Source organism: Chamaea fasciata, unplaced genomic scaffold (assembly GCF_029207755.1).
Source record: "Chamaea fasciata isolate MVZ Bird 193981 ecotype frontalis unplaced genomic scaffold, bChaFas1.0.hap1 SCAF_18, whole genome shotgun sequence".
NCBI classification, from domain to species: domain Eukaryota; kingdom Metazoa; phylum Chordata; class Aves; order Passeriformes; family Sylviidae; genus Chamaea; species Chamaea fasciata.
Genome location: NW_027094103.1, coordinates 2,494,155 through 2,509,626, shown reverse-complemented (window position 1 = coordinate 2,509,626; position 15,472 = coordinate 2,494,155). Strand labels below are relative to the sequence as shown.

The window sequence follows — 15,472 nt, the reverse complement described above, 5'->3', positions numbered from 1 at the left end:
AATGTTGTGGCTGTTGGGCTCGCACTTTGGGGGAATGGGGATGGCCATGGCTCTTTGTGGTACAGAGCCTGCAAGGCTCGTTTTCCTCCTCAGCCTTCCTCTGAGCCGTGAATGGAGATGGAGATGAGGATGCTTCGCATCATGACAGCCTTTCAAATATTCAGCTGGTAACCTGTGTCTGGCTTGAAGAGACAGAGACAAAAAGGGGCTGGACTCCAATGCAGCCTGACTAATGCATTAATTTTGTCACAGTGTTTGTGCAGCCCTCTAACCATGGTAGGCCAGATTCCGAAGGCCCCTCTCAGAATTTTACTCGACGCTTTGTCAGACAAAAGCCCTGACTGTCCACCTGCCCATTAGTCCCCTCCCTGTTCTAAGCATCTGCATGAGGGAAATTAGCATCAACAGATCTTGAGATATGGCTGAGACTGACTCAAGCTAATCCCATTTGGAGGGAGTAGATGCTGAGTAAGGACTTCTGGATCTGGTCAGAGAGCTTTGAGAGAGGCTGGGTCAAGAGAAAATCACTCATATGGGGTGCAGTCTTACAGCTGCAGAATTGTCACGGGGAGCAAAGGCAAGGACAAAAAGTGCTGGAGTGTCAAAGGAGGGGTGCACAATGGCCTTTCCCTGCTGACTGGCAGCTGGACAGGCTGCCACAGATCCGAGCTCCTGCCTGCTCTGCTCTGAGTGCTGCTGAAAGGAGCAGCAGAGATAGTGGATTTGGAACCAAAGGATCAGTTCATCAGCAGAACGGCTTTGTATGGCTCAGTTGTCTCACACCTTATCTCTGAGAGTCAGAAGGAAACACAATCTGCAGTTTACTCGTAGTGGGGGCGAAATCAGATGGATTGTTCTGGGGCAGTGGGAGAACCAGGGCACACGAGTGGCTCCGAGGATGGCACTGTTACCAGGATACCCCTCCTCTGCATGTGACCTGGAAATATCCTGCCACAGAGCAAATCCTCTTAACGAGCAAACAATTGCAGGGGCAATTCAGCTGTCTCCCGGCTGTGCTTTAGCACTGGGAACGCTACAATAGCATGGATAATAGGAGCTAATGAGAAACACACCAGTGCTCCACTTGGCTTCCCTGAAGGAGAATGCCTGGCCAGCGGCTCTCTGTAGACTAAGAGATAATCCTGCCCTATCTGCGTGTGCTTTCAAAGGGCGCAAGACAGCGAATGGATGTACTTCTAGAGCTGAGATGGTCAGCAAGGGAAGGGGGCAGGAGTTTGCTTGGAAAAAATGGACTTTTCTGCCAAAGTCTGCCTCCTCTGGTCCTAATGCAACCCTAGGAGAGAGTGAGGCAGTAGGTGAGCATGCGAGACCTGGGAGATACCAATCTACAGGAGTGTCCCCACCTTTCTTCCATCTCTGCTGCAGCGTCAGGGACACACGTAAACTTTACAGAGGGATAGATCAGCTCATGAGCTGGGTTGGTACAACAGAGTGGGAACTGTGGGGTTTCTCACAACGGCCACAAGCTGTGGGTTTGAGACTTGGAAATCCCATCCCCGAGGATATTTTAGCACTTCTCAGAAGGATGTGATCTTGTTTCTAAACTGAATGCGGGGTACATGGTGCTGCCAACTGCATCTAGCTGGGTGCAGCATGACTGAGGTAATTTTACCAAAAATTGCTCCTAACATGAGAAATGGGGAAAATGGAAAGCAGAGATCCTTTCGCTATTCACTCCAATTCTGTGCTATAGGCACATCTCCTTGTTGTCACCCAAGTGCCCAGAAATGGGAATGTTTCCAGTTCCTTGTCTTTCAGGCAAGTAAAGAGAGCTCAGATCAGTGCCAGGACAGAAGAATAATTGTACTGGATCAGACCACAGGTCTCTTCCCCCTGGGATCCTCAATTAGCAGTGGTTAATAGAGGAGGATGTCCAGCGAGGACATTAACCACAGGGGGATGTAGGTCAGTGTGCTGCTGAGTACTCTCCTTACCATCAGCCATCTGTAGTTCAGGAATTTCCTGAGATGTGGATCTCTGCATTTAATATTCTTTTCAAGTTTTTCCTAAACCCTTTTTTGAGCCTGAGAAAATTTTGGGTATCCACAGCAACTTATGGCACTGTTCAGCTGTGTGAAGAAATATTTACTTTGTACTGAATCTGTCACTCACTGTTTTCATTTGATGCTTTTGTAGCTTAAATATTGGAAGAAGCAGCAGGCAGTCGTTCCTCATTCATTTTCTCTAAGCCACTCTCAGATAAACCTCTGCTGTTCCCCCTCTCATGTTTCCGCTTCCCAAACTGAAGAGTGTTGGACTTGCACGAAAACCATTTCAGCCCTTAGTTCGTCCTTAACTACATCCCTGCCTCTCCTCTAGCCCTGCCGTAGCCCGTACATGGGACAGCAGCCATGGGGCTGCAGCTGCACCCTGGAGCTACCCGGGAGCACACTGAGTTTGCGATTTTGCTCCGGCTGCCAGCCCTCATTTGGATTTTTTTTTTTGATTTCGCTTGAGCCTTGAGCTGATGCTTTCACTGAACACTCCTGCCTTGCTCTTGCTGTCCCTTGGCCCCCGTGACTCAGTTTCCCATTAGTAGGCCAGGGAGGAGATAGTCATTGCCCACCCCATTTATGAATTCAAACTGTCAGTCATGGTCAGGGATTTCCAAGGCCGCGTTTCCATGATGTCCATCCCCGCAGGGTCTGCGCAGCGCCGGCCTGGGGGTTTGGGCTCCCATCTCTGCCTGGGGGAGGTTGTGGCTTCCTCCCTGACACGGCTGAAGGGGCTGCCTGGGTGAGCAGTGCCTGCCGTGCCCCTGGGCTGTCCGTGCAGTGCTCGGTGCCGCAGCACTCCCCGCAGAGCCGGGTGGCCGGGGCTGGAGCCGCTGCCCTTTCCCCGGGCACAGCCTGCGCTGTGAGCGCAATTCCAAAGGCCCCTGCCCGCTCCCGGGGCTGCTCTCATTTGTATGCTGGTCAAGCTGCCTTCGAATGACAATCCTAATTATGTTTGCCTTGTGTATGATGAAGGTTACATTTCTGACTGATTTTGCCGGGCTGGAAGCGTAATTGATTAATTTAGTGCTTAAGAAGGGAAAGAGGATTAAGGCGGAGGTGAGGCTGTGCTGCCAGACACTGCATTGACTGCCTCGCACTTTCACAGCTTCAGCTTTTGTTTGCCCGAAAACCAGCTTGTCTGAGCTCCCAAGTTGTTATTTCTCGGGGCTCTGAGCTTGTTGGCAGATCCCTCAAAGCCAAGCTTCCTGCTGGGAGGGGAGCTGTAGCTCTGGAGAGATACATGCAAAGAGCTAGTGCAGGCTCCAGATTTAATTCCATTGTATGTAGGGGCAAATGCGTTTGCTGTTTGGCCATGAGCTGTTCATGTGGGAGCTCCATATCCCAAATACCTGTAAGCTCTTGAGTGAACAAAGCAGCAGACCTGCAGAAGGTCCGTCTGTCATGACAGTGCAATTTTGGGGAAGAAGTCCTCTTAAATGACAACCATTAGGGGGATTTCTTCCTTGAAACTGGAGATGGGGAGATACAAGATGAACACAGCATCACCTGGGCTGTAGTCAGGGACTGTCTGCAGCATCAGTGCTGGTGGAAGCAGCTGCATGCAGGCAGTCACTGCTGGGGCTCTGCATTTGATGGAGAAATGGTAGCAATAGCCCATGTAACATTCATTAGGTCTTAAACCTTTTGCTTCTTGCAGCTGAGGCTCTCTTTGCAGCCCACAAGGCCCTGGGTGGTGTTCTGGGTCTGAAGCAGTGATGAGTTTACAAAAGGATAGAGTTCTGCTACATAATTATGGACACTGGCCTGCTCATTATTGGACAAATTAATCAAGTTCTTGCAGTGCCCATAAAAGCAGATTTGCTGGGCTGTATATTGCCCGCATAGAGAATATTAACCACCTGTGATCCTGTGGTCACGGTGAAACTGGACGACACTGCTGTGAGCACAGGGAAGGTCATCAGTCTGCTCCAGTGACACACGGCATTATCTTGACTTTTAGCACAAGGAAATTCTGAGCTTCTGCTGCTTTCACAGTGAGTCGGTGTGGGAACTGAGGTGCATGGAGAATTTCTGTTACCTCCATTCTGGGAGCACGCTGCACCCATTTCATTTAGATTAATTTTGTCTTGATTAAATTAAGATGGGCTGTGAAGATACTGTGGGGTTTGGACTCACAGCCTTGTGCTGAACTGCTGCAGTGGCCGTAGCCCCTGGCAGAAAGGCAGGGCAGGCAGCTCTGAAAGCACCAGCAGAGATGTTCCTCACTGCTCTGGGAGCAGTGGGGCTTGCCAGGCTCTCCTGTCCCAGGCAGGAAAGGAATCACACACCTGCATTGTGGGGTATCCCTTCCAACCCTGTTGGGGCTTTCAGAGAGAGGTGGTGGGAAGCTCTGGCTCTTCTCACATTCTGCCCCAAGCTCACACTTCCCCTCTCTTTCCTTCCACCTTTTGCACCTTTCCACTGCCACCTGGAACTATGTGTGCTTTCCAGACACCTTTTCTGTCCTTCCCAGCCCCTTGCTTTCCCCTGGCAGACACACAAGGAAGGAAGGGGAGAGTCGCTGGGAGCAGCAGGAGGTCTTTCAAGGCAGCAGCACAAGGTCCCCTTTGTAACACCTTGTGCTTTTGATCAGCCTGTAAAGGGGGGCAGTAGAGTTTAAAAACAATAGCAGAGCAGTGCAGTTAATGAAGCAAATGCTGGCAAGTGACACTTCCAGGGGCAGCCTGTGGTCCCAAGGGGCTGCTTTTCTGTTCAGCCACCTGCCTTTGTTTGGAGCACAGAGGTGGCTCTTGCCTGCAGATGCCTTCACAAGGCTGATGGGATGTGTAGGGGGGGGCCTGGGACCTCTCCAGGCATCACCATACTTCAGACCATTTAAGAAGCTGATCTAAGACAGGAGAAACGTTGGAGGAAAGCCTTGCAAGGACTTAAATTGTACTTTGCCGTGGAGCTCTCACATTTCCAGCTTTTAAGAGGCAGAAATGCCTGATCTTATAATATGTCTCTCTGGAATCCCTTTTTTTTTGTGTGTGTCTCATAAAAATATTTCTGAAGAGCTTTTGGAAAACCTGGCTTAGAAGCTCCCCAGTTGAAAGCCATGGGCTGGAGTTACGGTTTCATAAAAGAATTAAGCCATCTTAAGCCCATGCAGGAGAGGCTGAAGGCAGCACCTGGTGCTGCTAAGCTTCTTTTGGAATTTGAAACCACGAAGTGCACAGATTATGTTAGCTCTAAGCATCTTAGCAAGCAGCTCTAAACCACCGAGAGCAACCACAGGCCCTCGGGGGAGGACTAGGCACTGGAGGCCAGGCTGAGGAGTCTGACCTGAGCAGACACAGTGCATGGAGCTGCTCCTGCCTGGTTTGAGGGTGGCTGCAGGGAAAGCTCAATGCTCTCCACCACGGGCTCTGGCAGAGGGAAGCAGGTCTACCTGCGAGATGTCCTTCTGGTGAGAACATCCCTGACTAGGACTTTCACGTTCTCCAAAGACCTCAGCACTTCTTGAAATGTGTTTACAGTTCATGGCGGGCCTGGAAAAGCAGTCAGTGGTTTTTATTTCCTTCCAGTCTGACTATTCTTTCTCCATTTATATCCAAAGATAAAAAGACATCTTTTGTCTAAAAAACCCCAAATGTTTGAAAAGTACAAGAAGCAGAACTTGGAGTGGGATCTGAAGCACAAAAGCCTTTTTTGAGCGTTTCCTTCTCAGCCCAGGAACCTTTTGGGTTGTTACACACTAGTGACCCAGCATTTCGATTTAGACGGCTGATCCGAAGCAGGTCTCCAAGTCTGTCAGTGAGAGCCCAGTGTGGAAGGGGCTTCTCTGGCTGTTCTGTACTTCTCAGCCTCAGGACACTGGACTGGAGCTGTCCCCAGGATCTAGCATGATTCTTTCTCCAGGTTCTGCCCAGGTCACCAGTGTCACCCACTCCAGCCTTTAAAAGGCAAGAGCCAAACTGACCTACTGCCCTGTTTACACCATGGATGAATTTGGATTTTAGAGTGCAGGCATCTGAATTATGTTTTGTCTCTCACCTACAACACCCTGAGGGATTCCCCCTGTGGGGTTTGATCTAGGTGATCCCTAGCCCCACTGCAGTCTGCAGGGCAGTGCCACGAGCAGACAGACAGGAAAGGGTAGTGCTGCTGGAAAAGCAAACAGGCTTTTCCTTGGAGACTTGTCTGTGTCATTAATACCTGGCATCACTGAGCAGCTCAGCACAAAAGCTCTTTTGGGCTTTGCCAGGCTCAGGTTTGGTTTGGATAACACCCATGTGTGCCACTTGTGCCCTGTGCACAGAGCTTGCTGCTCTCCTCAGTGCCACCCTGCATATACTGTCCCTCGTGCCCTGCCATGGACGGAGCTGTTCCAGGCAGGCTGTCAGAGCCTGTCATCTTCAGCAGAGCCATTAACTGGGTTAACCTTTGAAGTAAAGTTAATTTCGAATGTCAGAACAGCAGAGGCCAACATACAAACTTCCACCTTCCCATACTTTTATTTTTTTTGTCACCATAGAAGGCGTTTTGGCTTTTTCTGTGCTTACCACAGCAGTTTGTGTGGCTTAGCCCATGTTTGCCTCATCGCGTCGGTCCACACAGTTCACTGGTAAGGAATTTCATCCACACCTTAAAGAAATTGAGGAAGATGAGGTTGGGAAGGCTCTGGGGTGCAGGTCCTGCCTCAGTGATTGCAGGCAGCAGTGCTGAAAAGCAAGAAAACCAGGAGGAAGAGCGAGCTGCTTGAGAGGAGCTACCTTGTGACAAATGCTTTAAGAGCAGTGACTAAGTGCTTCCCTCCTTTGCACTGTCATCCCACGGGGCAAAGGAAAGGTGCTGGGGTGCCACTCCCCAGAACTGGCCTGAACCCAGAGGGACCACTGATGGGGTACCTGGCCCTGGCTGTCTCTCTCCGCACGCCGGGTATCAGGTGCTCTTTATTGTCCTGGAGGATGATGACCAAGGTGCAGCCTGACACCGAAACAGGACAGGCCCTCCCGGGGAGGATTTCTGCCCTCTTTTTGACAGTTCGAGCCAAATACAGGGCTGCTCTGTGAACCAGGTATATTCAGCGAGCCCGAGCGTGGTGAGGAATAGCAGATCATGCCCAGGAGGCAGGGGCACGGATGCCACAGCCCTTGCCGGGCTATCCAGCTTCCCTGCAGCGCAGGTGGCGCCTTGGCTGGACAGGACGGGATGTGAGGGGGTGCAGCAGGGCAGTGGCAGCGGGGGCACCCCGTGGAGGGGATACCCGTGGGCTGAGGCTGCTGGCAGCGCATTCCCCACGGCAGCAGCCCCCCTTGGGCAAGCGGCAGCCCCCGGCGCGGCCCGCCCAGCCCGGGCTCCCGTCGAAGCGCCTCCCGTCTGTGCCATCTAGTGCCCAGCACAAGAACTGGGACTGACCCAGCCTCTCACCCACAGGGGAACGGCCCGGCTGCTCTGGAGAACAGGCTCTCCTCTCCCTGGGCCAGGCAGGGATGTGCTGGGAGGACCCCTGAGATGCCGCACCGCCCGCATGGAAAATCCCACTTAGCTCCAGGTAGGATCGCAGCGCGCAGGTGTGTCCGTGGGGCGGATGGAGGGAGTGACTCTGCTCGGAGGCTGCAGGTGAGATGAGGCTGGGCCAGACCTCACTGCCAGAGGCTCCAGGTAGGGAGAGGAAGGCTGGAAGCTCTTGGGAATCCTGCCTCTGCTTTTCAGGCATTGTGTTCCTGTGGCGTGCTCTAAGGCTGCACACATGTTTTAAGGGATGAAAATAATGACCTCTGACTGGAATTCTCCTGTTTGGACAGATTTCAATGCTATTCCAAGGGAGCTGCAGTTAGCTGCACTTGAGTGAACAGCCTAGACTGAAAACACTTTATTTTGCGGTGTGTTGGGCATAATCTTTGTTCTGTCATTTCTTAGGTAAGTTCCTGGTACTAAGTTATTATTTTTTTTTCAAAAGTTTCCATAGCTGTAGCTTGATTTGCCAGCTTTGATTCTTAACTCTGCCTCTGTCCTCTTTATCCTTTTCAAAGGAATACTTTTCCTCTTTCCAGACCCAGTTTCATTTATAAGCTTTAAATAAGAGCCAATGAATCAGGAGCTAACAAATTCTTGCTTCTTTCTTTCTGCATTTCACCCCCCCCACCCCCACCCCAAATCTTTTAAGAGATTTAACAGTGGTGTAAGGAGCTTCTAACTCAAACCCATCAATATATATCTATCCTTCATATTGATTTATCACAGCCAGGCATTACATGTTTCTCTATATTGAATTTCATCAGCTATTATTTGCCCCGTTTCACAGATGTTTTCAAGTTTTCCACAACTGAAATCTTCCTGATGTCTTTTGCTAGCTCCATATGTTATCTTTACTATTTCATCTCTGGGCCACAAGTAAATATATTGAACATGCTGCCTCCGGCATCCACAGGACACCCACTAAGCTTTTTCCACGTGAAGTTTTGATCAGTAATTCTTCTCTTGTAACTTGTATTGGATTAAAAATGATCACCTGATAGCTGCTGCCCAGCACATCCTGTTCGTGACTTTAGGGATTTAGTAGTAAAACTATTCAAGGAGCAGATGAGCATATCCTTGTTCTTGGGATCACATCCAGTATCTGTGAGCTCTGCTCCTCTTTGTCTGTGAACTCTCTCTGTGGGTTTGCCTCTCCAGGTTATATTGCACAGGCACATCGTGCTGTTTCCGAAATGTGAAATTTCCTACTGATCTTTTTTTTCCTTGGTGCTTAAGTAAGGCTGATTGCTTAGGAAGAAAAATCTTGGTTGCCTTTTCAAATATGAAAAGGCAGCAGTGGCCCTTAGCATCTGATAGGTAACTGGCTGTAGTGAAAGCCTGGTGGTTTTGGAGCCGGCATGCTTAGAGCTCTCCTGGGTCTGCTATTGATCTTGGCATGTTCCTGCTTTTCAAGGGACTGATCTTTGAAACTAGGCTCCAGGAAATCATTTAAGGATGTGCTTGCATCCTGCTGAGCACTGAAACTGTGAGGATTTCAGTGGGAAGGAAGCTCATCTTGACAGAGAGACAGTCTTTATCTGCTTTCCCTAATTAGCGCTCCATCTTCCCGGAGGTGGTATTCTCTACAGCATCCCCTCGGCAGCAGGAAGCCAGTGCTGGGGTTAAGTCCCCACTTGCCCAAAGCTTACCTGGTCCTGTGCCCTGGGAGCTCTGTTTCTGAGATGCCTGAGCTCAGGGCAGGTCCTTGCTGTGCTGGCCCCACAGCTGTTTGCACACCTGTGGTGGCCCTTCTGCCAAGACCGAGGGTTGCAGAGGCACAGTTGGTTCTCCAGCAGGCTCCCAGCTCCTTGCAGGTCTGTAAGCTCTTTTATTGTTGTCTCTCAGTTCTTTGGAACTTAGTTCCTAGGGCTTCACACCTTCCCCTGTGTAATCCACTCCCAAGTCTGTTGTGTGCCACAGTCAGGCTTTAAAGTGTTTGGGTGCCAGCAAGACTCCAATCTGTGGTTTGTTCCCAGAGCTGCCTAACTACCAGGGAAGCCCAAAAATCTCTGTTTTGCATGAAAGCAAATGGAGGCTTGGACTGGCAGTGTGATTTATTGCAACCGTTTAGCACCAGAAACAGGAGAAAGGCCCCCCTTCCCTCCCCACACCTCAGTGCTGTAACCCCAAGGCCACTGCAGCAGAGTCAGGGTGGGTGCCCGGCCGTAACTGGGGCGGTTTGGTGCAGGGGAGGCCCCCTCCCCTGTGCTGAGGAGGTGCCTGGCTTCACCTGCATCACCTTCGCTCGTGGCATGACGGGGCTGTGCCTGGGCAGGGCTCAGCTGAGCCCGGTGCAGGAAGGGGTTGTGTGACAGCTGTATCCCCAAACTCCATCCCGGCTTTAATTACACTGACACTGCTGCCTGGGTGTAATTAGCAGTTGAGGAAATCTGAGTGTGATTTTAATAAGCTGAGAGTAATGCAATTTGTCTTTTCTGTAAGAGATGCTTTGCAAATAAAAGCTGTAATTAAGAAGCACATGCATAGGGCAAACAGCGACTGTGCCATGGGTGTGTGGCTGCTCGGTGTGCAGAGTGTCTGGCACATGGCCTGGCCTGGCACGGGGGTCCCCCTTTGGGGCAGTCTTCATCCTGGGGTTCCCAAGAGAACGTAAAAACCGCAGGATTTGGCTCAGTTGTGGCTTTTACAAAAGGCTCTTCCCTGTCTTCACAGATCCCCTTTGATATGCTGTTGGGTTTTGATCAGAGTAGGTCTCCTGGGTGTCACCCTCCCTATTGCTTTGTTGCCTTTCATTCCTGTCACTATTGTGTTTCTGTGTTCTCACCCATGAGCCCAAATTAGCTCGAGGCTGGTGGGATCTCTGTGGCAGAGGCCAGGGTGGCATGGGGGGGAGTCAGGAAGCCTTTTCAAGAGCAGCCAGCATTTCTGGTAGCGTCACATCTGAACAGCCAGACCAGGCTCTGGGCTCTGCCTCTCTTTCCTGCTCCTTCCTGCTCTTCTAAAAAAAATCCATATCTATAAAAAGGTAATGTCTTTTATCTAGTCTTCTGTCTCTGCACAATTCTGCCCTGCCCTGCTGGAGTTCAAGGTTCATTTCTGGCTGTGGGAGCTCTCACAGAGGAGCAGCCCTGTCGAACCCCAAGGTCTGTTTCCCACAAACCCCCGTGACACATCAGGCTGACCTCACCGAAAATTGATCCTCTTCCCCAGTGCTATGGGCAACTGTGAGGGGACAAGGTGGGAGACAGAGGCACAGCTGGTGTCAGAAAATGGTTAAACCCACAGCATCAGAGGGCTGGAGTTGCTGGCTGACGTGTGGAACATTGCTCCAGCCTGTGGGAAGCCCTTTGGCCTCTATCTGCAGGGAAGGTGAGAGCCTTTCCCAGGGAAGGCCGCTCTACCCCCCTGCAAAAGTCCATTTGTGCCTGATGGCATTGGTTGCTGTGGCTCTCAAAATTTAGGAGGTGTCTGTGTTTATAGGAGCCACCCTGATCTTCGAGAGTGCATTGCTTGTCGTTTCTCATGCATTGTCATTTCTCCCTGGGAAGGTCAGGGGGTCAGGGGGCTTGGGTTGATAGAGGGGGGTTCAAGCAGCTTTGTGCAGGTGTGACTGGCCCACTCCACCAGCTAATTGCAGCCCTGGCACGCTGGGCAAACAAACCAAGCCTTCCCCAGAGATCGCGTGGAAACGTGGCAAAGGCGTCTGTGGCTCCCTCTGGCAGGGGAAATGGGAGCAGGTGCGGTTCAGCGGGTGGGAAGGCACCAGCACCTGCCCCATGCTGCCCAGAGAGGCTGTGATGTAAAGGCTGAGCAGCCCCTGTGTGTGGTATGGAAGGGGAGAGCTGCTGGGGCAGCTCCTGTGCGGGGCCGTGTGTCCAGCCCCTGCAGCCCGTGCGCTCCTCCCAAAGCCAAGTGTGTGTTCCCGGAGCCGTGCTGGTGCAGGCTCTGCCTCCAGCCCAGCTGACCTCCTCACACTTTCCAACAGAGGTTCCAAGTGCTTTGAGGCAGAGGTTTGTGACTGTGGTTTCTCATAAGAAGATGGGCATTTCTGGTGCCCTTTGCAGCACCTAAACAAACAAGCCCTGAAGGAGACAGACAGGACACGAACCAGACAGGGACTCTTTTCTGTGATCTGTACTTGAGGTGTGAGTCCTGTTCTCCTGGTAGCATGAGGCATCTCTCAGGACAGAAGACTTGTTGGTGTTTGAGCACCTATCCTTTCCTTAGTCCTGTGTTATGCTCTGCCCAGAGAAGGAGATGCTGCAAGCACCAAACCTGCCAGATTTCTGCATTCAGATGCAGAGGCCAGTCAAGACAGGCTCCTGTCTCTGGAGTCTTCTTTCATAGGAACTTTGTGACTGCCCTTCTGGACAGCACTGAGTCACCCAGTGATTTCAGAGTATAGCCTGGGGCTGGGGGAAGCTGAACTTGCTCAGCTGCTTTGCTCTTTGCTGTGGTGGGCTGTGAGGGGAGCCTGTCCCATTGTACAGTGGTGCCCATTGCACACGTGGGCTGTAGCTCATGGTGTGCACCAAGACTGAACCTGTGCTTGTGTTTCTTTCCTAAGGTTAAAACTCACAGGTTGCAAATGACCACACAGACATGAAATGTATTGCCCAAGCCTTAGCTGGACTAAATGTGAGCCTGAAGCAAGGGCAATGTTGGGTCTGCAGTGAGTGAAAGAAATTCTATTTTATTCTATAAAAAGGAAAATTCACTTATTTCCTGAGGCCGTTGTTCTGGGGAGTATGAACCCGGAGAGTATGAAGTGCTGAGAACCACTGGAATGAAAGAGTTGTACGTCCAGATTCTCTTTCAGGGCGTGAGCTGTCTTGCATGGTGTGCACCTCTTCTATGTAGGGCTATATGAACTATTTGTATGACTGCTGAGCACCCTCCTCACCTGCCTACAGCAGGGAAAGGGGTCCCAGTGTAAAGGTCCATGAAACTCTTGCTTCTGGGTGTTGATCCCTGAGATAGGCTTGCCCTCTGAAGCCTGGCAGTAGTGAAGGCAGAATGTCCATAGCCCCTGCCCACTCAGTGCAAATTAGAGCTTTATCCACAGCCTTCTCAGGGACTCCGTGGGATTTCTTCCCTCGCAGCACTTAAGAGCCATCCGTGGCTCTTTGCTGGGTTGATTCCCACCCCTCTGTGAGCTGAGTGGCCCTGCAGTGCTGGCAGAAGGCACCCCCAGGGCTGGGCAAGCAGCTTGGCAATGACAGATTTGGGGAGGGCTGTGCTGCTGCTGTGCCCCATCCCTCTCTGAGAGGCCGCTGCCCTGACCCTGCCACATGGTCCCATTGAAACCTTGCCGTACCAAGGTAACCCAGGACAGATTCTGGCTTACCGGGATGTGCTGGATTTTATGATGAGAGGTTTCATTTGTTGCTCGCAGAGCAGTAGAACTGATCCTTCAGCAGAAACTGCTGAGAAAGGAACAAGAAGTTGGGGGATTTCCTGAGAAGCACAGCTCTCATGAGGCGAGGTTTGGGTGGGCTGCACGCTCAGATCTCTGTGAGTCAGTGTTCGTTCACGTCCAGGAACAACTTCTGAGCCTCACATCTCCAAGTCCTACTAATTCTTAAGCAGAATGGAAAGTGGACCTTGGCTCTTGCTGGGCAAGTCTGTGTTCCTCTGGTTTTAGGGCCCTCTTACTTAGGTTAGACTTTAACAGTGATTAGTTACCCAACAACTTTCTGTAAGTAAAGCAATCTGTAAGTTTTCCATTAAGTGGCAAACACTTTGAACTTCCTCCCAGCTCCTCCGCTGCAATCTAATCTGCTGTCTTTTTTCACAAGGAGATGGAAGGTGCTACCTTCATGTTTTATTAATTTCCTGTTTATAGTGGAGGAGAGACCAAAGCTGTGAGGAGCACTGAACACAACATCCCATGGAGCTCTGGGCACAGTGCAGTAGGTCCGTGTCAGCCTCCACCCCTGTCACTTCCTCTGGATTTACTGTATATAGCAGGCACGTGACAGGGAAGAAAGGTAATATCTAGGAACCTGGTTAAGGAATCTGGGGGGAAGAGTCCTTATTCCAGCTCAGGCACTGTCCTACTCTGAAGCCCTGGGCAAGATGTCTGTTGTCCTGTCTCTGAAGAGGGGATATAAATGCTTTTATCATGTGGGCCTGTAAGGCTTCCTGGCCCTGATAGTAAGGGCTTTAAAATGCCCCTAAGTAGTGATTTAAAAAAAAATATATTTTATTTTTTGTGGTGATGATGATAAGAATTCAGCAGTCTGGACAGGTAATGGAGTTTGGAGATCTTCGTGTAGGTGCAGCAAGTACTGGAGATCCATATTTGGTAGGCAGCTTTACACAGTCTCCCCTGTGTCTCTGTCTCTTACCAGGAGTATCAGTGGAGAAATAGGGGAAGGGACCTATTATGGCTCTGTTCTTCCTCTTTGTGCTTACAGTTTGGTTAGAGTTTACTTTGTCACCCACCCAGCGTGTTCAGGTTGTCTCCCAGCAATCCTGTAACAAACATGCTGCACACTGAGCAGATGGGGAGCTTTCCTTGGGATGGACAGCTTCTGCTGCAGTTGTGGTTGAACTGAAAAATACCTGTTGGGTACAGATTCTTGTTTGGATAAGGATAACATAACAATTAAATGTTAATTGTTTCTGTTTCGTTCCCAATAGCGCCAAAGCCAGGACCCCTCAAAACAACAGAACAAGAGGGAGTAGCCTTATTGGGATTCTGTAATTTGCAGGAGAGTGCAAATATGGTAGAGGAAATCTTACATCTGTAAGAGGGAGCTGGTTTGTCCTGGATCTGAAAAAATCTATTAGGTACCTTTCATGGCACTTAAAAGGGGTTCTCAATTGTGTATCTGCTTTCAAGTCCCTTGACACTATCATATCAGAGCCATTCCTCAGGGTAAGAAAGACTCAGGCTTAATTCTCAGAGCAGTCAAGAGACTGTGCACAGGAATGCTCCTTCCAGTGCACAGGAGTAGCTCCTTTACTTGAGATGGCACAGTGTTGTGTCGACAGGGGACATCTCTGGCTAAAAAAATAACCTGTGAAGTGGTAAAGGCACTGCTGTTCTCCAGTTCAGTTCACTATTCATTGCTCAAGCAGCCCTTCTTGCAAGAATCATTCCCCCATCTCCTTTCCCCAGCCAAATTGGAGAAGTACTCACGGAGGTTCCTGTCAGTGTGAGGCTTTGGTTCTCGGAGCTGGTGGGTTTTGTTTGGCTGCTGTTGCACGATCCTGTGGATCTTGGTGCTGCTCCTGGTGGAGGACTGTAACTGTGAATTCCACTTTGTGAAAGCCTGGACTGGCTCCTGCCTTTTCCAATTGCCTCATCTGAGAGCACACAGAAACCTTTTGTTAGACCTGGTCTCTCCCTTTATACAGCAATCACAGAGCTACCCAACTGATTGTTTATAACCTTTGAATTAGGCAAACCTTGTCCTAATGCCCGACGTGGCTTTTCATGGTCAAACAAGCCCTTCAGTGAGAGATCAACAAAACTGAAATGAAGGAAGTAAAAAATTAATTCTTTTCCCTTTGGACAGCACTGGCACATCCTTGAGAGATTTCCTCTCCATTCACAGGGTTCAAGATTTCCTCTGATGGAGAAGGGCAGGATGTGCCTCTCAAGAGCTTCCCAGGTCAGTGTCCAAGACACCACCATTTATGGGATGCACATTTCTTCTCCTCTACAGAGCTCTCAGCCCCTATGGCCATGGAGCTGGGCAGTGCTCCAGCGTCAGCCAACCTGGAAGAGGGCAGGAATGGGGTTTCCTCTGTCAGGACGGGTACGGGGACACCAGTGCTCTAACGCAGAGAGTGTCCCCCCTGTCAGGACTTATGCCAGGGGAAACCAGCAACTTGGCAGAGAATTGTTTGATGCATGAAGAAAAGAAACAACTCTGCCGGTACAGATTCACTCCTGGGACTACCTCACATCAAAGTATTGTCTCCATCCAACTCTGATCTTTGCTTGCTCCCCACCCTCTCCGCTGTTCCCTTTACCGTGAGAAAGCACGGCACGGAAAGTGCTGGACCACTCTGTTCTC

General features: G+C 50.5%; 1 protein-coding gene across 4 annotated transcripts in view; it reads left to right on the top strand.

The window, feature by feature from the left end:
• The window catches only part of GGT1 (gamma-glutamyltransferase 1), a 56,307-nt gene that overhangs the window by 18,493 nt on the left and 22,342 nt on the right, over window positions 1-15,472 (top strand). Inside the window, exons 1-2 of one of the 4 annotated variants that reach the window (XM_066199764.1) lie at window positions 13,412-13,432; window positions 15,008-15,064. The gene's annotated coding sequence lies outside the window, so the exon portion shown is untranslated. Of the gene's footprint in view, window positions 1-7,397; window positions 7,516-7,565; window positions 7,584-13,411; window positions 13,433-14,989; window positions 15,065-15,472 lie in introns of those variants that run through there. The other 3 variants (XM_066199763.1, XM_066199766.1, XM_066199765.1) reach the window with 3 other exon arrangements.